Source organism: Chiloscyllium punctatum, chromosome 12 (assembly GCF_047496795.1).
Source record: "Chiloscyllium punctatum isolate Juve2018m chromosome 12, sChiPun1.3, whole genome shotgun sequence".
NCBI lineage: Eukaryota > Metazoa > Chordata > Chondrichthyes > Orectolobiformes > Hemiscylliidae > Chiloscyllium > Chiloscyllium punctatum.
In genome coordinates, this window is record NC_092750.1 from 45205800 (window position 1) to 45232979 (window position 27180).

General features: G+C 38.2%; 1 long non-coding RNA gene across 2 annotated transcripts; it reads right to left on the minus strand.

Annotated features, from left to right (window-relative positions):
- Positions 1-806: 806 nt before the first annotated feature.
- Positions 807-10685, minus strand: LOC140483829 (uncharacterized). Of its 2 annotated transcripts, none has more exons than XR_011962053.1 (3): positions 10418-10685; positions 9377-9551; positions 807-3496 (listed from the first exon to the last, which is right to left on the minus strand). It is a non-coding gene; the product is annotated as an uncharacterized lncRNA (long non-coding RNA). The 2 variants fall into 2 exon arrangements; XR_011962052.1 differs by having other exon boundaries at positions 807-3627.
- Positions 10686-27180: the final 16495 nt, after the last annotated feature.

Genomic DNA, 27180 nt, shown 5'->3' on the forward strand with positions numbered 1-27180 from the left:
CACTGTAGGCAGCAGATGGGGTCAACACTTTTTAAATCTATCAGTGATGTTTGCACGGAAGGTGAGAGGTAATTGAATTGTCAATTTACTTTGTAGTGTTTTCTAAAGTCAAACTCATTTTTGTTGTTTCAAAATAATTTAGTTTGCAATGTTGTAAGATGCCAAAATTCATTGTAGAAATGAAAGAAGAATTAAGTCCAGTCTAAAGGTATGCTAGATCCATTGTGCAGTGGTCACCAGTGATGGGGGAAAGGATGCAGGTCCTGATTCCATATGAACCAGAATGGAGATTGGCATGTTGCATTATATATCATGGTCAGTATATCTTTAAGATACTCAGTCTGTTATGATACCTTGAGAGGCATGTACATGACCTCAGAGAATAACAACTGCATATTCCATCTTATTGTGGGATCACTTGAAGCATGACACTTTTGATAGCATACTGCTGTAACCTGAGCTTAATGTTAGCTTAGACATGAAGATGCCTGCAAATGTTTAAGAGTTAGTTGAAGAATCCACCAAAAGCTTATTACAATGCCACACTATCCACATTCAGTTTCTCATGTGATGAAGCAAATTGCAAATATTGTCCTATCATGGTTGGCATTGGCAGCTTCCTATATTTAAAAAAAAAATCAATATACAGAGAAATTTCTTAATGTCTCCTTGCTTGAAAAATAAAGGCTGAATTTACAAATGCAAAAATACTCAAGGCTACAGAATGAGGACTTCTTTCTTAAATAATCCCTACATGTTATTCATCAGATATGTAAAATCTGGTAGTGAAATTTTCTAGGCAGCTTAGATCTCAGAAGTAAATACGGCTTAAAACAAAAAAAAAATGTGGTTTACTACCTATAAAAAGGCTTACTTATATTAGGAGATTAGTTGGTTGGATCTTTTTTCCTCAAAATTTTTGAGATGAAAGGAGAGGGATGCTTACATGATGTCATCATTCTTTATTAGGCACAAGCTCCTTCAGGTAAAAACTTCCACGTGCAAAACTAAAAGCATGTAATCCCTCAAACAGTTTTAAAAGGGACAAAGGCCAAGAAACGAGCAACAACAGGGGAAGTTAGAGGGAAACAAAGGCAGAAGTAAAATGGACAGTTTTTTAATATACGTAAAAAGCAAAGAAAAGACAATAAACAAATATTGCACTGCATTCTGTTTCCAAAACAAAACAAAAACAAAAAGACAAACGGAAGGTAAGCATTTATGGATTGGATAGTCAGTGATACGTCTATTGAATTACCACAATGCAAACAATGAATGTTTTACAGATCAAGTGATAGATAACAAAAAATAATAAAAGCTCTGTAAGTCTTGCTTAACCTTGAGGAGAGGTTTCTCAGAATTAACCTGCCCAGTCTTTCCAAGGGCATTCAAAGATCCAGAAAAGATCTGGAAAATCCTCAAATACATGTTCAAAAGAAGACTTAAACTTCAACTTTTCTCAGGCAGAGTGCAACCCAAAAATCTAGTGAGCAAATTTTAGAAAGGGTAAAGTTGATTTTTCTGAAGGGGAACTACCGGCCTTGTTGAATTAGCTATTGCATCCACACCAATTAAAGTCTTTTAAAAAATCTTTTTGACAAGAAAACAAGAGGCCTTACCATTATCGGAGGATGGATGCGATTATGGAGCTCAATACTGGCAGGCCAACAGCAATTACATGCTTTTGGACATGCCAACAATGGTGTGGTATCATCAGCAAAGTGCTTCAAGCCAAATAACGGATGAATATCTATAAACAAAGGATTTGTTGCTGCTACCCAAAAGCTGTCCAACTTTTCATGATATCCATAAAGCTTGTGGCACAGGAGCATTAGTCAAATCTACAGAAAATCTAGTTCAACCCAAGTCCCAAAACAAAACTAACAAGATGGCACCAAATCACAACACTGACAGAATCCCAGGCCTAACCTTTTCAGCTGCATCACCCACTCTCCATGAGCGTGGAAGTGGAGCTATTCAAAGATGACTGTAGCATGTACAGTTTAATTTGAGAGTCATCAGATACTGAAACAGTGTATATCCAAATCAACATGATCTGGACAATATCCAAACTTGGGCTGAAAATAGCAATTAAACAGGAGTGCCCCCACAAATGGCAGCCATTGACCATCTCCAATAAGAGAATCTAACCATTACCTTTCATATTCAATTACATTACCATCCTGGGTGTTACCGGTGACCAGAAACTGAAATGGCATAGCCATAACTAAATACTGTGATTCAAGGGCAGGTCAAAAGTTAGGAATACTGCAATGAACAATTCATCTCCTGAGTCCCCAATACCAGTTCCACATCTATAACGCAAAATTCGGAGTGTGATGGAATACTACCCATTTGTCTGGATGAGTACAGTTTTAGCAACATTCAGGAAGTTTGGCACTATCTAGGACAAAACAGCCCACTTGATTGGCACTACCTTATTCCCTCAACCATTGATCCTCAGTAGATGCCATGTATGTCACTATTTAAAAGATGTACTGCTGAAGTTCACCAAAACACCTTCAATCACACCTTCCAAATGAAGGACAATTTTTTTAAGGATAAGGGCAGCAGATACATGAGCACACCACCACCTGCACGTTCCGAGTTAGCAATATAATTGCTATTCCTTCACTGGGTAAAAATCCCTGAATTCCCTCCTTATTTCTATTGTGCGTTTATCTACAATGCATGGACTGCAACAGTTCAAGGAGTAGCTCAGTACAATCATCTGAAGGGCAATTAGCGACCAGCAATAAATGCTGGCCCAGCCTGTAACACCCAAGAGTGAATCAAGAAAGGTGAATATGATGTAAATACATAAAATGCAAACAGTAGAGGTTCATAGTCCGCCAAGTTGAATGGTAAGTTTCAAATGAAATTTTCATAATATTAATCTAGCACACCAAATTGATGGGTTAAGGCATTAAACTTTGACAACCATTAATATCCAAAAAATCCTGAAAAGCTAAGTTAATACTAAAAGCTAAACTCAACATGGGTACTGGAATATTACTACTTGGTTAAAAGACACATTCTTCAGCACCATTGTCTATGGCACACAGTCTCTGAGTATGATAATCAATTCCATGCATTGGCAGAATCAAACTGCAGCACTAACATACAAGTTCATCTTCACTTACTGAAATTCTGCTTAATTGTCCATTAGTTGCAGGATTATTGCATGTCCATATCTTGATATAGTCACAATTTATGAGGTTTAAACCACTGTTACTGTGGTGGAACAGGTCACATAAGATGAAATCAATTCAGTCAATGTCCAGGATATGACTTTGAAGTGAGACATCAACCAGCACAAGGATGACGACATCTGACACATGAGTAGACCACCAACACACAAAGCTGAAGATTTTCCTCTTGACCATCATGTTGGTACTCTGCAGTACGAAATTGTAACATTCACAAGTTGATCTCTTATTCTTTGGCAAGAACCAGTTTGAACATTTGAAATTTTCCAGCAGCCATAGATAAGCAACTATAAGAATTACAAAAGATTATGACTAGTGGTGGCTTGAAAGTATTATGCAGTAGCTAAGAAAACATGTTCATTTTGGCCATACAGAGTTGTAGTTGTTGTATAACAATGTCATTCAGTGTAGACATCTCCTAATACCAAGAAATGACAAGAAAGGGTTTAACATACATAAGCTCCAGCAGCAGAACATATGCATACAGCCCTAAAGTTAGAAAAACAAGTTAGAAAATTAAATAAAAAGTATAATTAAAAAGCAACAGTACCTTCCAAGGTTAATGTAAAATATACATTGCCTGAACAAGATAAAGTCAAACTCCAAAAGCATTGCAATAAAATTGAAATATTAGTCTTATTAAAAAATTACCTTTTTTGTATCAAACTTATACCATATTTATCTGCTTGTAATCGTATTTGTTTGGGATATGTATAACTCTTAATATCTTTGAAAGGCATGTAAATAACCATGTTACAGTGAGGGAATTAAAAAGCTAAGATCACAAACACTATCTTACCCTGGAATCACATGACATGCTTTGACAGCATGTTGGTTAGTGTAACTTAATTGATTAATAGTAGCCCAGAACTGGATATGTCTGTGAATGTAATACTTTTGCATAACAACTGGCGATAAAAAAAAATTCTGTTAGAATTGTCAATACCACAATATCCATGTCTATTTTGTTATGTTTCGGGAGAGAACATAAGAATAGACACATCAGGCAGTTGACCCTACTTGTGGCAAAACTCACATCAGAACGAGTGTGTATTTGCACCAATCCAATCCATACTGGCCATCTAGCCAATTGAGCCAACCTAAGCTTCCTCAAGGAGGGTGGAGATGTTGCTATGGCAATATACACCAATGTGCCTATTGTAGGCTGGAGCAATAGTAATGGCAAGGGCTCCTATTTCATTCCTTCACATTCCTGACCAGGAATCTCTTCCAATCTTACTGCCTGTCATTAGTGTATGCTGGGAGGATTTACAAATTAAATATTAACCTGTTTGGCTGGATTACAAATGCACCATCTTTGGTTACCAAATCCTAGAGTAGAACATGAAACCAGAGCTTCCGACTCAGAGACAGGGACAGTACCCATTGTGCCACAAGACTGACTGAGTGTTCCTTTCAGATAACACCATGATCAGTTATGTTTTTGTATGATCTAAACTGATAACACATTTTACAAAACCATTGCTAGTATCAAAGTATTTGTATTGGAATTTCTAACTTGCTATCTTTGTCTTGTGCATAGGTAGGTGATTTAATTAAACAGCATTTGAAGGGGGGCACAGCATAGAATGAAGCAGATGGCAGATAAAAACTCTGAATATAAGACATTTTCCAATGAAGATGATGTATTAGTACTATTACCAGTGATAGGAGATCCCTTCAAAGCCAGATTTAATGGTCCCTATCAAACTGAGAAAACACTGAGTAAGATAAACTGGTAAAGATGCCAGTTAGGTAAAAACTGTATCAGGTATGTCATATGAATATGTTGAAATCTTATTATAATAGAGAGAAAGAACTGGAGAAACAGATGTTAGCTACTGCCCCATAGAATTAGGAATCAAATCCAGATGTTGTGCAATTTGATGTGCTTCAAAATACGTTAAACAATGAGGAGGTCCTTGAGGAGTGGGATAGGTTATCTGTCTCATGAGCAAAGAACACAGTTGAAAGGTTTGTTACAACAGTGTGAGGATGTATTTAAAAATAAGATATGGAGGACTAATATTATTGTATATGAGGTAGATGGAGGGAATGTTGTTCCAATAAAACAACACCCCTACAGGCTTAATCCTTTCAAAGCCAGACAGGTCCAAAAGGAAGTGGAGGTAATGCTCAATGAAAGTATCATCGAACCAAGCCAGAGTGAGTGGAGGTTGCTAATCACGTTAGTTCCCAAACTAGACAGGACTCAATGAATTTGTGTGGACTATTGGAAGGTCAACGCCATAACAAAATTGGACCCATACGCAATATGGAGATCGGAGGACTGTATAGAGAAAGTTGTACAAGCCAGTTATATCACCAATTTGGACTTACTGCATGGTTATTGGCAGGTAGCTTTATCAAAGAAAGTGAAAGAAATTTCTGCATTTGTAACCCCGAATGGGCTATATCAATTTAACGTGATACGCTTTGGAGTGAAGAATGAGTCTGCCACATTCCAAAGACTCATGAACAGAGTTGTGGCTGGGTTAATAAACTGTGCAAAGGTAAAAACAAGGACCACAGATGCTGGAAACCAGAGTCTAGATTAGAGTGGTGCTGGAAAAGCGAAGCAGGTCAGGCAGCATCCGAGGAACAGGAAAATCGATGTTCTGGGCAAAAACCCTTCATATCTGGATGATGTAGTGATCGTTGGAAGGCCCTGGAAAGATCACATGGTACAGTTGGCAGAGCTCTTTGAACAATTAAGGGAAGCAAAACTGGTAATAAACTTACAGAAAACAGAATTCATGAAAGCAGACCCCAGGGAAAGCAAAGATGAAGGCCATCGAGGAATTTCCACAACCAACCTCGAAGAAAGAGGTGTGTTGATTTTTGGGACTAAACAGATTCTACTGTAAGTTTATTCCAAACTTCAGCAGTGTAGTGGCACCATTAAAGATTTGCTGAAGAAGAACATAAAATTTCACTGTACAGAACAATGCCAAGAGGCATTTCACAATTTAAGGGCAGTGTTAACCATCACACCAGTTTCAGCTACACCAAACACTTTGAAACCCTTCAAAGTTGCAATTGATGCTAGTGACATAGGAATTGGAGCTGTACTGCTCCAGGAAGATGATGATGATGATGGGATTGAAATGTCAGTTGGTTACTTTTCAAAGAAACTCAACACCCACCAGAGAAAATTAGATTAGATTCCCTACAGTGTGGAAACAGGCCCTTCGGCCCAACTAGTCCACACCGACTCTCTGAAGGGCAACCCACCCAGACCCCATTCCCCTACATTTACCCCTGACAAATGCACCTAACACTACGGGCAATTTAGCATGGCCAATTCACCTGACCTGCACAACTTTGGACAGTGGGAGGAAACCAGAGCACCCGGAGGAAACCCACACAGTTACAGTGAGAATGTGCAAACTCCACACAGACAATTGCCCGAGGCTGGAATTGAACCAGGGTCCCTGACACTGAGTGATTATGCCGCCCTACTATCTACGATCTAAAAATACTCTGATCGAAAAAGAATCATTGAGTTTGGTACTGTAATCACATTATAATGTTTATGTCACATACAATGTGTTGTAAATGATTGTGCACACGGATCACAATCCTCTTACATATTTGGAATGCTTTAAAGACAAGAATATGAGACTATTACATTGGAGTATTATGTTGCAGACTGTTAACTTACAAATCATACATGTCGCAGGTTGTAAGAATGTGATAGCAGATGTGTTATCGCGGATTTAATGGATAAAGTATAGATAAGATTGAACAGATACCAATGTTATATATATTCTTGTACAGAAATTAATATGAACTTAGATTCATGTCCTATGTATTTCATGGTAATGGGGGTAAGTGTAGAGAAAAATGAAGCCATCTTTCCATTATGATGGTTCTTTTTTTCTTCAGTGGGGAGGTGTTATGAAGTTGAAAGCATGTACTGTACCTTTAAGGGAGAGTGAAACTGGCAAGCACCTGTGATGTCACAGAGTGTACTGGACAACTTGAAGATGTAACATTTGGGCTGTAACTTACATACTGAGTTGTTTTCACAGCTGTTCAAATTTAACCAATCAGTTTAAATTATGCCACAAAATCGAATTTGAATTTTACTGTTTTGACAACTTCAAATCAATGAGATGATCAGATGTTTTGGGATATAAAAAGTAGGCATTTTGGAAAGTTAACCAGAGAAAGAACACCTTCTGCCATCAACAGACTGCGCGCAAACCCTCTCTCTGAAAAGGTACCTTTTTCATATGAAACATCTTTTCAGCAGAAGACTGAAGACAACCCTGGAAGATCTACAAACAAAGGAAGTTTGAAACCGGAGACAACAGCTGCAGTCCAGCTTTGAAAATAGATTTGCTGTGAATTTAATAGGGGCTTTATCGGATCAGTATATTGTTAGAGAGTGGGAGGTAGATAACAAATCTTTAAGACAAAGGAGGATTAGAATTGTAAATAGTTGTCGTTCAATGTTCTCTTTTGTAGTTAAAGAATACAATTGTTATTTTTTTCTTTAAATAGCAGAATTTGGTTAGTTCTCTGTCAGTCATACTTTAACAGGTTACAAGGCAAGGTGACCTTTTCTGGGTTTGGTTTAATTAGCAGAAGGGTTTACCCTATGTCGTAACACAAGCATATATCTAAATACTACTTAAGTGTGATGGGGTATCTGCTTCTTGCACCCTTAGGCATAAAGTTCCAAATACCCCCACAAAACCCTCCATGAAACGTTTTTCCTCACATCACACTAAACCTCCAACTCTTTGACCTTAAATCCATGCTCCTCGTCATTTGACTTTGGCAATACTTTTGACCTCATTTAATATCATCTCCATTTCTATGCTGCTGCTAATTAAAGTTTTTTTTTGTAAATTTTGCTGTTCTTTGTCAAATGTTGTAAATATCCCAGAGCTGAAATTTTTTAACAAAATAGGAGTTCACATGGTCTGACATTTTGTCATGCCCATTTCCAGAAAATGCTGGCATGACTTCCTGACCAAAATACAACCTCCTATTTTTCCAATATGCATCCTACTGGCTGTGTGTTCAGTAAAACAGACTTGAATTTATAGCTGATCCATTTAAACTGAATCACAATTTATGATAGACTTAAAGTTTATTCAGTCTAGTTGATTGCCTTGTTTGTTATTCTAGAAGTATGAAAGAACATGTAATTATTTCATGATTGACCAATATTGTATTTCATGCTTATCTCATGCACTTGACAGGGGTTCTTTAAAACCTATGAAGGTGATTAACTGTTTTCTGAAAAGAAGGTAGCTTGTATCCATTGCTCTTTGAATATTATGGTTTAAATCTTAAGTCTCTAGTGATCAGAAGCAAATTTCTATCGGTGTCTCTTTTTCCAGATAATACTTAATTTGACCAAGTAAGTACTTAACTAAACTAGTTCAGAAGGTAATAACTGGCATCAAAACACTCATACCTTGTTACACAATTAAATGTTGAATGATATAAATAAAGAAGTTTTTCTCCTCTTCTGGTTCCTTATCTGTATGACCAGCTTAGATTAGGCATAAAATTTAAAACCATTGAGAAATTAAAGGACTATTTGTCTGCATTGGTTTTAATTTCTTGAATCCATGTAGTATTCAGGGCAGACCATAAACAATTTTTTTAAAAGTTGTCAAAGATATGGACATCAGGCAGATGTTAAATCTTAAAATATTAGACACTTATGATTTTAACAATCTATTGTTCCAGTAGTTGTGCTTTGATGAAGGTATTGAAAGATTGGTGCCATGTTAGCTAGAAAAAAAAAAGGATTACTAACAAAATATTAAAGGGCGCTGTTATTAATTTGATTAGCAATGGCTAAATGAGGTTTTCCTCAACATCAACTTGGTGCATTGGTTAAAATATACCAAATCCCAAATAAAATAGCAAATTTTTAAAATCCTGACTTGGTGCAAATGAATTGGAGTGATAGATACCACAAACGCTCACAATTTTTGACCCATTTATTTTTCATCGTATGAATTTAAGTCAGAACTATGGCTTTTCAAAAAGTGAGGCTAGTAGGATGCAATTATAACCCTGATGCCATTTCAAGCTTTGAATCTTTATAATTTCATTTCGTATGCTTGCTCACAGACTAAGCTCAATCCAGGTTCTTTTCACAGTTCTAAGACTTTTTTGAAATGCTAGAAGTGACTTACCAAATATTATTAGTTGTGTGAGAAGGGAGTTTGCCGTGAGATTGCTGTTATATTAGTCCTTTGTTCCCTGCATGCCATTGGGAATCCAACTCAATTTGAAGAAAGAAAGGAAGAAAAACAAACAGCCATGCTATTTGAACCACAAGAAAAAGTAAGATGCAGTTGAACTGTCCACCTGCAGAGGATAAACACAAATGAGCACAAATAAAAGTATTTTCACAATAGTTTACTTCATAATTTGTGTTTCAAATATATAATGATTAGTTTTAAGTCTTGAACTCGAAAATCTGGATAAATCAAAGCATTTGATTCAAAAACATCCTTGACATAAATATAATTCAAATATAATACAAATACCCTCTGGCAACATAATTTAAAGAGGTCCTCTTTTGTTGTTGAGGGAAACGTAGAAAGTTGTTCACATTAAGATCTAAAGCAGCTATTATAATCCTACCTGAAGGAGCCAGGTTTTCTTAAGATATGAAGTCATACAGCATAGAAACAGAGCCCTTGGTCCAAATCCTCCATGCTGACCAAATTTCCCCAAACAAAACTAATCCCACTTGCCTGTGTTTGGCCTACATTCCTCTAAACTCTTCCAATTCATGTACCTCTACAAGTGTCTTTCAAATGTTGTAACTATACCTCCATCTACCACTTTACCTGATCATTTATTCCACGTATCAGCCACTCTCTATGTGATCTGAACTACTCATAGCACTCTAGAAGAGGCCTTACAAACACCCTGTAAAACCTCAACATGACTTTCCAACTCCTATACACAAAAGTCTGAAAAATGAAGACAGGCATGCTAAACGCCTTCTTAACCACTCTTAACCTGCAACACAACATTCAAAGAACTATGTACCTGAACCCCTTAGGTATCTCTCTTCTACAATATTATTCAGCGCCTGACCAGTAACTATATAAGTCATGCCCTTGTTTACTTTGCCTAAATGCAATGCCTCACACTTATCCAAATTAAACTCATTCTGCCACTTCTCATGCTTGTATTAGGAAGCAACAAAGCAAAGGCCATACCTTGTTCTTTTTGTAAAAGTTTAACATGTATCCCCTTCATTCTTCTACTGTTTTGCAATCATTCGTGGGAAGTCATATCCCGACATCTTGCTTTTGGTTTCAGACAGACATTCTTCTAAGTAACAACCTTCTGTATGAGAAGAAACTTTACTTTCCCTTCTTCATTTCTAAACAACTATTTTGTACTGCAAACGTCAATCTGGATCCAAAACAATCAGAGGCAAAGACAAACCACCTTTCTTGTAGTAAAGCATTATTAACCATTGAGTCTTACAGCTCCATTTATATGCAAGTCCCTTCTGATCTCCATTTATATTTAGCCAATTAATCAATTACTCCAACTGCCTACTTAACCACTTGCTGAATTAACATCTTGTCGTGTTCCATTTCCAGATTTATTTCTGCCTCCCTCAAACAGCTTGCTTAACAGTAAGAGCCTGATACAATATCTGTGCTGATAAAGTGGTTTACCAGTATGTTACATGGCATTGTCATGCTTTTTTAATGACTGTATTGTATTGTAATGACCAAACCTGTAGAACTTTGAAGTTCTTTTATCATATATTTGCCTTATTATGTGAAGAATCTTAAACCCCAGGTCTGGAGAGTCTTAAAATACTGTTACTATTGACTTTTATTTGTATATTACTACTGAATCTCATTTCTGCCAGATATAAATTTTTTAAACCTTTTTTAAGGCTTCCAACAACATATTTATTTCCAAAATTCTAGCTCCAGTTAATTCTAGGAATCCACCCATATTCAACACTTCTGTACAATCGTGCAATTGAAGGGTAAACACTGAATTAAGAATCTTCGAGCAGGATTTCCACAATTTTGCATATTATCTGTTAGACCTCATTACATATTCTTTATATAACATCCATACAGCTTTCTAATTTTTTAAAAGTCTAACGATACCTGATATTGCATTTAGCATCAACCTGTAATTCTGTTCAGAAATTAATATAATTTCAGACCTTTGTTCAGTTTCCAATCATTGAAACTCTAGCTTTGAGAATACTTTACAGTTGATCTTTCTTCTCATAAGAACGATGTAGAGGTGCTGGTGTTGGACTGGGGTAGACAAAGTCAGAAGTCACATGATACCAGGTAAGAGTCCAACAGGTTTAATTGAAATCACAAGCTTTTGAAGAGTAGCCCTTCGTCAGGTGAAGACTTCACCTGATGAAGAATCAGCACTCTGAAAACTTGCTATTTCACATAAACGTGTTGGACTGTAACCTGGTGTCATGTGACTGCTGACTTTCTCATAGGAAGTGATGGTATCAAGGCTGTGCCTTGCTTTGTTCTGTGGCAATGAATAAAATATGTCCACAAATTGACTTCATTTGACTCGATCATGCAGTTTAACTTCACAAACACAAAATCATTTTCCAGCACTTTCCATTTGGTTACTAATTTCTTCTCCAAAGTAAATCCAATCAGAATCTCAGAGATCCTAGTTTCTAATCTTCACCTTTAGACAATGATTCTTTCTACTGCTGTTAATAGATTACAAGCCAGTTGGTGAAATTGAAATCAAGCCCCATTCATCTTATCTTTTATGGCAAGCATTTATTGACTTCCTCAGACTTTAAGGAAAATAAAGAACATGAAAGCATGGGAAGGGTTAAAGCATGAAGACAACTGGCAATCTGTCGTCTGTGGAAGGCAGGATGGGATAAGAATAGTGGAATGCGCTTACACCAATTAGCAAAGTAAGGTTGAGGCTGAAAGGTCACAATGGCGAGATGAGATAACAGTTAGTAAAGGGAGTTAAGTGTCATTATGACAAGATTGGGACCATAAATATTTGGGATATGACATTAAATATCTAATTAATAGTGAGTAAAGTCAGCTTGAGACTGGAGACTATTCCAGTTCAAATACTATTCCAGTTATGGTTACCATGAAATAAAAATAGATGGAATAGCTAAATATCTAATCATGACAGGTTAGTCTGGAATGGAAGATCACTGTAGCAGAGGTGATAATAAATATCTAACCATGACATTAGAATAACATTAAATAGAATGTACAACTAAAGAGATAATGGGAACTGACATCATTGGTTTATTGTGTAGCTAGAGTAAGATACTTTGATTAATATAGTTGCACGTGCTGATAAGCTAAGAGAAACATAATAAAAAAAAAATTTAAAAACCACAGACCCTAAGGTTCATGGGCATTCAAGAATCTGCTTTCTCAGTATCACGGTTTTTTGTTTGCAAATAAAAGACCTACTTCTTGAAGAATTCTCTGCGTCTCCTGGTGATTCTCTACATTTTCTCCATGACAACTTCCCTTCTCATCCCACATGCTGGGCCACAAGAGCTCCTTATATATGTGCTCAGACAGTTACTAGCCATCTCTTGATTCTCTTAACCTTAAATAAAATGGAAGAAATTTTAACAAAAGAATTAATGAGACATTAAAAGACTCATTCAATCTTATTAGCCTAACAAATAATTCTTCTCAAAATAAATGGGAGTAAACATTTAACATTATTTGTATTTGAAAATAACTAAAAGCAGTGATACCCACGGCATTTATACAGAAGTAATGCAGAGAAATATTCAAAAGTAATGTAATCTCTTTTCGATTTCCATCTATCTACCTTGTGATTACAAGACAAATATAAATTATGATGCCTATTTAGCATATTTTAGCTCATTTCAATTTTTCGACAAATTATACTCCTAATCTTCACATTAGTCGTTAGTTTGCCTTTTGCTAATTTGAACTTCTGCCCCCTAATTATACATTCTTGCTTTACACTGGAATAAATGCTCCAGGCTTAGCCTCTCTGTACTGTTTTTAAGGGTGACATTAGCTAAGTAAACTATATTAATCATCTTTTCTCATGATAAAAAGAACTCCAGTTTTTTTTAAAAAAAAATTTTGCAGCTTTGTCCAATGACACATAAGGTCAGTCTTTGAATTAAGTCTAGAACATGAATTTTTATTTCATGGCAACCATAACTGGAATAGTATTTGAATGGCCAGAATTTGCAGGACAAGGTATCCAATGACATTTGCCATTAGTTAACTTTTCCTGTGAAGCTTTCAGTTCAAAATTATTTTGCCCACAGAGTTACTGGAAGTACAAGCTGATACTGGTTCACTGATTGCAATGTGCTATCTGAGGAAACAGGACAAGAAATAGTGTACCACTTTGACAAATAAGATTTAAGGAATAGAAAATTAGCAAATTGAAGATTGAGGGGATTTAATTAAAGAAACCAATTCAATATACAATCACGTAAGGAAAAGAAATAATGAGAGAAAAATAGCAAGATAGAAAAGGAACCGAAAAGGAAAGTAAGGAAATAAACAAAAATGCTAAAATATTCAGAATGATTTCACCACATGTTTGAATTTACCCCAGGTTTTAATAACTAATTTTCAGTTGGTACTTATCTCTCTCAACATAAACACCTTCCATTGATATTTATTGCACTTCATCTGGCACTGTTTTATATTTTTTCAATTTTACTTGTGACAATTTTCCCAAAATCAACCTTTCTACCTTTCTGGTTTTGTATCATCAGTGAACATGACTGATTTGTGTTAACAGAGACAAATAGGAAAAGGCAGGTGTCCCAGTTAAGTACCTATTCCACATAAATATCACATTCTAATTACATTTGCTGCTTGCTTTTTTTCAACTAGTTTCTCATTCATTCCCATGTTGAGTTTGAATTTTTATTCTTTCACTGTTTTGAAACAGTGTTTTATGGGAGTCTTTGTCCAAGACTTTAAATCAATGCATAATAACCAATGAACTTTTGACCAGCTAAGTTTTAATAAACTATTAGTTATCATTTCCTTGTACTAGAACATATTAACCTGCATTTTGTGATCCAGTGATTGGATTGTTGAAGAGAAAGGCAAGCTCAAAATTTGATTCATTATTGGAGAAAATGTTAGCTCTCCAAAACTTTAGTTAAATTCAAATAGGAAATGTTTCTGAATGATGTTGAATAATCCAACATGTCTTGTGAAATAAAACAATCGTAGTCTGTAACTGCCATAAGCCTCCAATCAAGTTCATTGATCCATTATTTGCGATGAACAGAACATTCAATTCCTTGAACCTGTTCTGCAGATCAGTTATGCCATGACTGAATTGTATTTTCCCTCCATCCATCTGTCTTGTTACCTTTACATTATTGTTTTGGAATCCATACTATTATGTGTGAAAAACAATTCTACCTTATTAAAATGTATATTTTACTAACTTAGTGTATATGCTAGTCAATGTTCCAAAAATGGTACTTTATAATCCTAAGTGCCGAACCTTCCTTGGAATTATTTATAGTTTGTGTATAGCTTTTGTTTTATTATTTCCAATCAGACATTCTCGAAGGTGAAATTTTAAGGGTGCTGCTTGCTTTCTCATACCACTTCAAAATGTCCACTCTTCATGAATGAACCATTGCAACAACCTTCGACAGACCTTTCTGTCCGTAGGGACAGTACAAGTGAGTTTGCTTCGGTTGTTGTTTTCTTTAGGCCAGAGTTTGCTGCTGGATAGTCAGTATATTCAACAGTGGGGCCAGATGGGGTTTTCCAACAATCGACAAAGATTTCATGGTGGTCATTAGATTCTTAATTCCAGCTTTTTTTGTACTGAATTCAAATTCCACTATCTGCCATGGCAGGATTCAAACCTCGGTCCCCCGAACGTTATCTGGGTCTCTGGATTAATAGTTTAGCGACAATATCACAATGCCGACGCCTTCTGCATCTATTACACAAATTTAACTGTTTGCAATAATGTTTCCTTGGGGGGACTTGATATTCCTGACACTTTTGGGTCACTTTTGAAAACTGATTTCCCAAATTTACCCTGTATCAGTATTGTTTCTGCAAGGGATTTTATAAGTGTTGCTTTCTTTTCTGCTGAATGTCTGTTAATGATCTTTAAAAGTATTGGCTTGTAGTTTTAAAATGGATTGAACCTTTAAACGAATACAATACTGCAGGGCATGGAAAGAGGGCAGACAATTATTTCACGTAATAGATGTATGATAATTCACAGATTGTACTTGGAAGCCTACATCCAAAGGGAATCCTATATTCCACGGCAATATCAAGTCCAGACAAATAGATTGTATATTTATTCTACTGCATTGAAGCTTAGGGCTGCTTCTTTATTCTTAGGCTGTATTCCTAGACTGAAACAAGTTTTAAACTATCCCACCTGAGGGAAAAGATCTTTGCTATTCACCTTATCAATGCCCCTCATGCTTTTGTAAACCTCAGTAAGGTTACCCTTCGATCTCCTCCTTCTATCTCAAATATTCCATTCCTGGCAATTTTTTGATAAATTTTTTCTGATTTAATAATATCCTTCATATAACAGGGCATTCCAGAACTGGACACAGTACTCCAAAAGAGGCCTCACCAACATCCTGTACAACCTCAATATGACTTGCAGTTCAAAAACACTTTCTTATCCATTCTGTCTACCTCTGATGCAAATTTCAAAGAATTATGTACCTGAACCCCTCGATCTCTCTGTTTTGTGATTAGATTAACAACAGTATGGGAACAGGCCCTTTGAATCAACAAGTCCACCTAGACCCATTCCCCCTTACACACTACGAACACTATGGGCAATTTAGCAAGGCCTGCACATCCTTGGATTGTGGGAGGAATTTGGAGCACACCTGCACAGACACAGGGAGAATGCGCAAACTCTACACGGACAGTCACCTGAAGCAGGAATCAAACTCAGGTCCCTGGTGCTGTGAGGCAGCAGTGCTAACCACTGAGCCACCATGCCACCCTTCAACAACACAACCCTGGGCCCTACTATCAATTGCTTAATTGCCACTGTTTGGTTTATCAAAATGTAATACCTCACATTTATTCAGATTAACCTCCATTTGCCACTCTTCAGCCCATTAACCTAATTGATCAAGATCCATTTGTAGTCTTAGGTAAGCTTCTTCACTGTCGACTATACTGAGAACTTTGGTGTCTTCTGCAAACTTACTAATCATGCCTCCTATATTCTCATCCAAATTATTTATATAATTGGCAAACAAAAGTGGACCCACTACCAATCTCTCTGTGACCACTGGTCACAGGCTTCCAGTCTGAAAGACAGCTCTCCTCCACCACCCTCTGTCTCTAGGCACTCACTTCAAATACATTGTACATGGAAAGAGAATGGTTCTGGCATTATCACTTTAATACAAATATAGATAATGTGTATGAATGCCAGAGAATTCATAGTTTATTACATTTGTTTATAGTAACATTACTTGTGGTCATGCTTCTCAGTACTTTCTCCTGTACTTCTTTGCATCAAAAGAACAAAACGGCATGATTATTTATCAACAGGAAATTTAACTTTTGAGAAGACATTATTTCTGATCTGTAATAAAAAAGACACGTTGTCACATGAAAATTTAATCCTATTTGCATGAAAAGTCATTTCCTTTTATATTTGTTGGGGACTGTTTTAATTTAGGATTAATTATGATAGAGCATAGAACATAGAACAGTACAGCACAGAACAGGCCCTTCAGCCCATGATGTTGTGCCGACCATTGATCCTCATGTAAGGTAAACCTAATGTACGAACCCTCAAATTTCTGTGACCGTATGCATGTCTCTTAAATATCCCCAATGACCTTGCTTCCACAACTGCTGCTGGCAACACATTCCATGCTCTCACAACTCTCTGCGTAAAGAACCCACCTCTGACATCCCCTCTATACTTTCCACCAAACAGCTTAAAACTATGACCCCTCATGTTAACAATTTCTGCCCTGGGAAAAAGTCTCTGGCTATCAACTCTATCTATGCCCCTCATTATCTTGTAGACCTCAATTAGGTCCCCTCTCTTCCTTCTTTTTTCCAATGAAAAAAGTCTGGGCTCAGTCAACCTCACTTCGTAAGATAAGCCCTCCATTCCAGACAGCCTCCTGGTAAACCTCCTCTGAACCCTCTCCAAAGCATCCACATTTTTCCTATAATAGGGCGACCAGAACTGGACACAGTATTCCAAGTTCAGTCTATCTTAAGTAAAATAATGATACAATATCTTCAATGAATCTTGAGTGAAATATAGAGAAATAAGTTGACATTGAATGTAATCACAGTAATTGGTGTGCGCGGTTTTATCTTGAGCACTGCACATGTGGACTGCAGTTGACTTACTCAAATTTATTACTATTGTCACTTGAGTTTTTATGCAAAACACTGTTTACAAATAAGGCAATAAGTATAATTAATGATTGTGGCAATATGTTCCCAATGTGATTACAGTCGATTATAGCTTTCCTATTCTCCAAAATGGGGATTATCTCAAACAGACTGGTTTCAGATTTATCCTATGGGCTTATAGACTCATATGAGGCTATTTAGCAAATCCTGAGTGACTTAGTGGTATACAATTTATGTTATGTACACAACCAATTCAATTATTCTCAAAATTACAGTACTCAAAATTACAAGGAAATGGAGAATGTTTGATTACCTGAAACAATGGTTATCATCTTTGACTTAAATAACAGTGACCCTTCTATCATCAGAATTAAAAACCATTTTATTGGTACTTCAATAGTTATTGTTGTTCTAAACTTTATATTTTTGTTCTTCTTATGCAGCAGCTATAAATCTTGCTCAAACTCCAAGTATCAGTGCATTGGAATCAAACAGCATTGCTCCATTTCTTTCTCTCACTTATTCTTTCCGAGGATCTCAAACTGCAGAAATGTTTACCTCCCTCATTGTTCATATCCACTTTGTTTTGAGATTTATTACAGTAGTCAAGACATGTAACAAGATTCAATATTGCAAACATAGATCACGTTACCTTACTTGATATTGGAATTTAAAGGTGCACTCTGGAATGTAGGGGACAGTGGTGAGCACTGCATCCGTTCAGCCTCAGGGATCTGGGTAAGATTCCACTCTCAGGCAACTAGCTGTGTTGAGTTTGCATGTTTTCCCATGTTTGCATGGGCTTCTGCCATGTGCTCCGGTTTCCTCCCACAGTCCAAAGTTGTGCAAGTTAGAGGGATTGGCCATGTTAAATTGTCTTGTAGTGTCCAGGGAATATGCAGATTAAGTGGATTAACCATGGTAAATGTGGGGGTTACAAGGATGGGATTGGGGAGCTGGGAGTAGGTGTGATGCTGTATGAAGGGTTAGTACAGACTCGATGAGCCAAATGGCCTCTATCTGCACTGTATGGATTCTATGATTCCTTAACATAAAGACCACTTATGTAAGTGATTGGTTATACTAAACGGAAAGATGGTATAAAGTACAAAACCAAAACAATTGTATCATGTTTTCTTAAGTCTACAAGCTTTCAAAGACTCATCGTGGAATCGTTCAATTATTTATTAATTTACTTTTGTTTTGGTTTGGATTTTCCGTCTTGGTTTGCAACACTATGGCCTTTGTCTATTAACTCGGTTGCTAAGTTAAATGAGTAACAGACAGATTGAAATCTTTCACCTACCTTATAATTGAATTGGATTTTCTTTTTATATTCCTATTTCTACAGTGACTTTTGGTAGTAGTATTTGAGTTTTTGAGTATATCAAAACATTAGCATTGAATGGTTAATGTCTAATATTAAGACAATGGGCTGAATCTAAGGGTCATTTGCTAAGTTTCAGTTTGATGGAGTTTCACGGAGGCCTAGTGAGATTTCTCATATCTTTCCAAACTTGCCTCATTAACTCCCCACCAACCCGTACTGTGCTCTGGCCCCACCTGATTCTAGTCTCATCCAATTACTCCCCATTTCTGGAACAACATGCCACTCATCAGATATCTGCCTAATGATCGGCAACACTGATGTTTGTGCCATCTTTAGAAGCCTGTGATGCACCTCTCTATGCAATTTACCAGTCCTTAGCCACAGCTATCTACATATCCTCTCCAAGTCACTGCTACTCTGTCCCAATTCCCCTCTGGAGACTGCATTGGGGGATCGAAATGAACCAGCGTATCTTGTACAGACGGCATGGTCACTGTCCTGACTGTCCATGACTAAGAGATCCTACAAAGGTCCTCCATTGTTCCCTGAAGAAACCAGTCACAGTGAAGTTTTAAAGCAACTGCCCCCTTCACAGCCCCAGGGAGAGGATGGCCTCCCATTCTTACAGCCCTCAGGTCCCACTCTAGAATTCGGCTTCATTACATCATAGTGTCCAAAACCATATGGAACCCATGTTCCATTTATCCCAGAAATTGAAAATAAGTTGAAAAACTCTGGTCCTTCTCTGGACCCATCACCTCCTGAGGCATGCTGTGGCTATAACCTCTCCCTCAGCTGGGCACTCAGTCTCTGGGGCAGCCTACTGTTGGTCCTGGGCTTGCTGCCAGCTATAGTACTTCTGTATTCAACTTTACCTTGTTAGGAAGGTAGTCACAGTAACCAATGTCACACCAGCAGCTTGCTGGAAATGAGCTATGTTGGGAACATAAAGAGAAAACCAGGTTCATGGCTCTAAGAACACATTCAGAGGTGGCCTACCCTGCAGGTGAGGGCTGCACACATTCCTCCACACAGCACCCAAATAACAAAGATCATATTTTCCATGTGGTGACTGTCCACATTGAACTTTGCCTCCAACTTTATTCCTTGCATACCTATCAGGTGAGATGTACGTGAGATTGTTAACAAGCAGTAATCCCCGATAATAAGGAATTGGTGCAGCCTCATGAGAATCTCACCTTGGCTCCAGGAACTTAGTTAAAAGATTGTGAGTTGTCCCTGATGTCAAGACATGCATCGTTAGACTTTACATGTGATTCTGCCACAATTCCTCTCATTGTCTGTATCTCTCCTGTCTCTAAAAGGTTCTCCCACTTTTATTAATCTTAAATAGCATGTAGACCTGTTGGAGATTGGTTCAGTTCAGCTGGCTGAACAGTCAACTTACAATATAAAGTGATGCCAATAGGGTGGGTTAAATTCCCATACTGGCTCAGGTTACCATGAAAAGCACTCCTTCTCGACCTCTTCCCTCACTTGAGGTGTGGTGACCCTCAGGTTAAACCCCACTGGAGACCTCCAGTGAGAGAGCAGCCCCATCATGTGGTAAGAATACGGTGATTGCTTTAGTCATGCCCTGAATGTGAAATATTCTTGCATGAGTAACTAACAATGTTCTATCTATTAGAGTATCTGAAGAAGACTTTAATTTCTTTGTAGAAAATTAGGAATCTTGGGCTGGTAACAGCTATTAAATGTGACACCTAAAATGTCAAATTGCTTGCATTTCCCAGTGTGTGTTATTTTATTATGACATTTTAAATTTTGTTTTGGTTTACTTCTGTAGAGGAAATGTAGATTCACCTCTACCTGTTTAGCAACAGGTGTAATAGATTTGCCAATATGCAGATGGACTGGCATGCTCTTCATTTTGTCTCAGTTGTCAAATCCATCATCAACAGTATCCTTTCATGTTGACTGATGTGGCATACTGCTGAAAGCAAACCTCTCTAATTCACCACTGCTAAATTTTAGATGAGAAACTTGTACAATCGATGTTTGGATTTGACAATCTCTGTCAGTGAAACAGCAGTTTGCAGCTTTCTGACAAAAATGTTAGCACAGATCTTTTATAGGTTCACAAATGTGGTACTTAACCTGTTGAAATGACATTGATTTACTAGGAATTTATTGTCTGCTCCTGACAGTATCAGGGAAATAACATCACTCGTAATGAAAACAAAACTACATATTGCAGTTTTGGTGATGACAAAGTTTGTCTTGGCATACATGAATGGTTTCCTGATTATTATCACTGAAGGAACTGCAGAATAGTCAAGGGGACAATGTAAAGAATTCCAAGTGTACAATGCTAATATATTGTTAATTAGATAGATACAGGTAAATGTGATATCAATGGTTATTGTATCATTCTAGACATACAGTTAAGGGAAGCATGCGTAATGTACAGGCTAACTATATTCTTATTCCTGAACCTATTTTCCCCAAAATGTCTTACCATTATGATTTAACAGTCTTAATTTAGGGTTTTAAAAAAAATCTGTTTATCTTTCTAAACATTGACAATTTCAAGCAATTGTCTTTTAACTATAATAAGTTACCAGCTGTTGGCATAGTTGAATCTTATTGCAGTAAGTTCCAATTCCCTTTTGAGCCTTAGTACACTACAATGCAGAGATTGAATTGGAGAATTGGGAGACCCACAGGAACTTTTCTGGAGGCTTTGAAAACAAAGGAATGAAAGATTTGAAATGCAAAAATTTGCTTAGGACAATGGGACATGACTAGAATTTTTCTGTGTGTTTAAGTTCTGAATGGATGAAAGGGTATGACCACCATGCTGAACCCTACTGACTGTTTTATTTTCTGAAGACACATATCAGCTTGTGGTTAGTTTGTGCTAAAATCTAATGCTTTTCTCTTTGCAGCCATGTTGCTGCAGTCAGTGTAGTTACTGCAAGTTATATCCCATCACTAAATGACAGGAGATTAAGCACCAAAGATAATTACATCTTGATGAGATACAAAGAGCTGATTAAAGAACTGAATCTGCCCGAAATAGCCGAAGCGATTAACGTGACTCAGATGTTACCTTTGCCATTCGTATTTCAAACAGCTAATAGCTAATCTTAAAATTACTGTATAATAAAAACAAAAAAGGGCAATATTTTCTCATTGTGACTTCTCTTGGTCATCTTCTCTCTCTCCATTCCTTCCTTCCCTTTCCATCATGAACACTTCTTATCCAGAAATATGTAATACTCAATCTAGCTCCATGTTTGAGCCAAATGTAATTATTGCCACAATGTCACATTTCAACATAATTCCTGAAACCTTAATTACTGCACTGAGATCATACTTGTTCAGTTTAATGGAAATTATCTGCAGAACCTCATTTTTTTTCTACCCATGTTTTCAAATGAATCAGTGTGCTTTGTTGCCAATGCCTTGATTCTGGCACCATAGAATATAGAACATTACGGCACAATACAGGCCCTTCGGCCCTCGATGTTGTGCCAACTTGTGAAACCAACCTGAAACCCATCTAATCTACACTATTCCATTATCGTCCATATGTTAATCCAATGACCATTTAAATGCCCTTATAGTTAGTGGGTCTACTACTGTTGTAGGCAGGATATTCCACGCCCTTACTACTCTCTGAGTAAAGAATCTACCTCTGACATCTGACCTCTATCTATCACCCCTCAATTTAAATCTATGTCTGCTCATGCTAGCCATCACCATCCGAGGAAAAAGGCTTTCACTGTCCACCCTAATCCTCTGATCATCTTGTATGTCTCTATTAATTCACCTCTCAACCTTCTTCTCTCTAATGAAAACAGCCTCAAGTCCCTCTACCTTTCCTCATAAGACCTTCCCTCCATACCAGACAACATCCTAGTAAACCTCCTCTGCACCCTTTCCAATGCTTCCACATCCTTCCTATAATGTAGTGACCAGAAATTTACACAATACTCAAGTGCAGCCGCACCAGAGTTTTGTACAGATGCAGCATGACCTCATGGTTACAAAACTCAATCCCTCTACCAATAAAAGATAACACACTTTATACCTTCTTCACAACCCTATCAACCTGGGTAGCAAGTTTCAGGGATCTGTGCAGACGGACACCGAGATCTCTCTGCTCAACCACGCTGCCAAGAATCTTACCATTAGCCCAGTACTCTATATTCCTGTTACTCCTTCCAAAGTGAATTTCCTCATACTTCTCTGCATTAAGCTCAATTTTCCACCACTCAGCACAGCTCTGCAGCATATCTATGTCTCTCTGTAACCTGCAACATCCTTCCACACTATCCACAACTCCACTGACTTTAGTGTCATCTGCAAATTTACTAACCCATCTTTCAATGCCCTCATTCAAGTCATTCATAAAAATGACAAACAGCAATACAGACCTTTGCAGTACCCTACTAGTAACTAAACTCCAGGATGAACATTTCTCATCAATCACCACTCTCTGCCTTCTTTCAGCTCGCTAATTTCTGATCCAAACCGCTAAATCACCCTTAATCCCAAGCCTCTGTATTGTCTGCAATAGCCTACTGTGGGGAAACTTATCAAACGCTTTTGTGAAATCCATATACACCATATCAACCACTTTACCCTCATCCACCTGTATGGCCACCTTCTCAAAGATCTCAATAAGGTTTGGGAGGCATGACCTACCCTTCACAAAGCCATGCTGACTATCCCTAATCAAATTATTCCTTTCTGGAAGATTATAAATCCTTTGTCTTATAATCCTTTCCAACACTTTACCCACAGTTGAAGTAAGTCTCACTATAATTACCAGTGTTGTCCCTACTCCCTTTCTTGAACAAGGGGACAACATTTGCTATCCTCTAGTTTTCTGGCACTATTCCTGTAGAAAGTGACAACATAGAGATCAAAGCCAAAGGCTCTGCAATGTCCTCCCTAGCTTCCCAGAGAATCCTAGGATAAATTCCATCCAGCCCAAAGGACTTATCAATTTTCACACTTTCCAAAATTGCTAACACCACCTCCTTATGTAGCTCAATCCCATCTAGTCCAATAGCCTGTATTTCAATATTCTCCTTGACAACATTGTCTTTTTCCTGTATGAATACTGATGAAAAATATTCATTTATCACCAGGAAAGGATTCGTGTCTGGGGCTTCGGGAAGCCTGTGTGTTTCCCTAACTATAGAATCCCTTCTCACTATTGCTGTCCCAAACTTCTTCCTGCCCCTTCAGTGCAACAGAGCCAGCTCAGTGCCAGGGACCTGCTTGTCACTGTAACCTCCAAGGCAGCTGTCATTTCATCAGAATTGAAAACTGAATACTGGTTAGAGGGTAGGATGCACTCAGGGACTCCTGTGCTACATGTCTAGTCATCTTTGACAGCTTTGTGGTCATTCATGATGTCACTTCCTGCTCACTCTTAAGTGCTAGGATGACCACATCCAGAAACCTTTTCCCTTCAAAATTCTTAGTCTCATAAATGCACAGCAGCAGCATCAATTATCACTGAAGCTCTCAAAACCAGAGGCAGAGATGCTCCAGCTGATAATACTTACTGTACTTGTAGATTTTTAGGTCCTGAGCAGCATCCTGTTTTATTTCACGTGGAACAGGATGTGCAATCCCTGGGAATGAGATGCCCTACCGGTTGTGATATGATTAACTTAAATAAGCTTAAGAATTCACTAAAGACTGATTTGTTACTCACCAAACAGCTACTTCCCTGTACAAAAATCTTATTAATTTATGAGGAGTTTTACTGAACCCTTAAACCTAGGTACCTCAGACATCATATTAAAATGAAAAGAGCTCTTTTAAAATAATGGTGAATTCATGCTACCTTTTTCCGTCTACTTTATTAATTAATTGAGTACTCACAGGATAAAGAACATTTTGTATTTTTGGTTTTTATGTACAATTGTTTTTTTTAATGAATTAGTTGATTAACTAATGTTAGTTACCAGTTGTGAATGGCTTACCAAATTGTGGGTATTACAAGTGATAGGGGTGTACGTCAAAAAAGCTAAGTTTGTTCCTCCTGTTTTTGACATTTCGAAAACAAATTAGCTGTGAATGAATATAATTACTTTTGAATGTTATGCAGCTGCTGCTTCCAGAATGGTCACAAGAGCTTTTTGGTCAATGTTAATGAAGGAACTAAACTACCGACAGTGATATTAATCATCATAGCACACAAAGGGGTAAGGGAGACAGCCATTTATGTTACTTTTCTCAAGAGCATTGAACAGCAATAGAGACATAAGAGTGTAAAATAATAAGGAGAAAGTGAGGACTGCAGATGATCAGAGTTGAAATGTGTGGCTGAGGAAAATCACAGTAGGTCAGACAGCATCTAAGGAGCAGGAGAATCGATGTTTCCGGCATAAGCACTTCATCAGGAATGTGGGGCAGAGGGGGGCAAGGAGGCTGAGAGACAAATAGGAGGGTGGGGGTGGGATGAGGAGGCTGGGTAGACAATAGTTAGATGCATTTGGGGGATGATGATGAAACATCAGTAGGGAGGATCAGAGGATTGGTGGGAAGGAAGATGGACAGGTAAGACAGTTCAAGAGGGCAGTGCCGAGTTGGAGGGCAGGATCTGGGATGAGGTGGGGGAGGAGAGATGAGGAAATTGATGAAGTTAACATTGATATCATGTGATTGAAGGGTCTCAAGGTGGAAGAAGGGGCATTCTTCCTCCAGGTGTTGGGTGGCTTAGATCTGGCTGTAGATGAGGCCCAAGACTTACATGTCCTTGGTGGAATGGGCAGGGGAGTTGAAATGGTCGGCCACAGGTTTGTGGGGTTGTTGGGTGCATGTGTCCCAGAGATGTTGCCTGAAACATTCCGCGAGTTGGCGCCCTGTCTCCCCCATATAAAGGAGGCCACATCAAAAGCAACAGACACAGTAGGTGAGATGTTTGGATGTACAGGAAAATCTCTGCCAGATGTAGAAGGATCATTTGGTGCCTTGGATGGAGGTGAAGGGAGGAGGTGTGGGTGCTGGTTTTACATCTCTTGCGGCGGCAAGGGAAGGTACTATGAGTGGAGGGTAGGTTGGTGGTGGTGTGGACCTATCGAGGGAGTCCAGAGGGAATGGTCTCTGCAGAATGCTGGTAGCGTGAGGGGGGAAATGTATCTCTGATGGGGTCTAATTGTAGGTGGCAGAAATGGCGGAGGATAATGCATTGTATCTGGAGATTAGTGTGGTGGAAGGTGAGGACCGGGGGGGGGTTCTATCCTTGTTGAGGTTGGAGGGTGTTCAAGGGTGGAGGTCTGGGAAGTGGAGGGCATTGTTGATCCCAGGAGGAGCAATTCCACTCCAGAATATCCCAGATGGCCTCCTACTTCAAGCACTGCAATTTCCCCTCACACATGATTAACAATGCCCTCCAGCGCATCTCCTTCACTCCCTGCACCTTCACCCTTCAATCCCACCCCTCCAACTGCAACAAGGTTGGAACCCTCCAACCACATGACATCAACATAGATTACGTCAGTTTCCTCATCTCCCCTACCCCCAACTCATCCCAGATCCAATCCTTCAACTTGGCACTGCCCTCTTGAACCAGCCTCCTGTGCATCTTCCTTCCCACCTATCTGCTCCGTCCTCCCCTCTGACCTATCACCATCACCCCCTACCTGCACCTACCTATTGCCTTCCCAGCTACCGCACAAGCCTCTTCTATTTATCTCTCAGCCCCTATTCCCCCACCCCATATTCCTCATGAAGGGCTAATGTCTGAAATGTCGACCCTTGCTCCATGGATGCTGCCTGATCTGCTGTCCTTCTCCAGCGCCACACTTTTCAACTGGACAATAATAAAGGAAAGCTACTGAGTCATCTTATCTGCCAGTTCTTAATTTGTCAATCTTATCATTCAATTATATACTGAACAAATCTATGGTTATGCTTTTACAATCCTATAAGAAAGATTATTCAGTGTTAAATACAAAATACAAAATTAATAGAGAAACTCATCAGGTCCAGCACCATCTGTGGGAAGAAAGCTGAGTTAACGTTTCAAGTCCATCAGAGCTATTAGTAACTGGAAAAAGTGGTATTTATGCTGAAGATGAAGTGGGAAAGTGGGTTAGTGAAAGGGAGCAGTGAGTAGAAGGGTGGGGACGAGGCTACAGAGAGAGAGAGAACTTTGAAAGGGGTAAGTAAACAAGGAGATTATGGATAGTAGGTCAGGGCAAAACAAGAAGCTGAATAAGTTATAATGCTAAGACAAGAAAATGTGTTACCTGTGCAG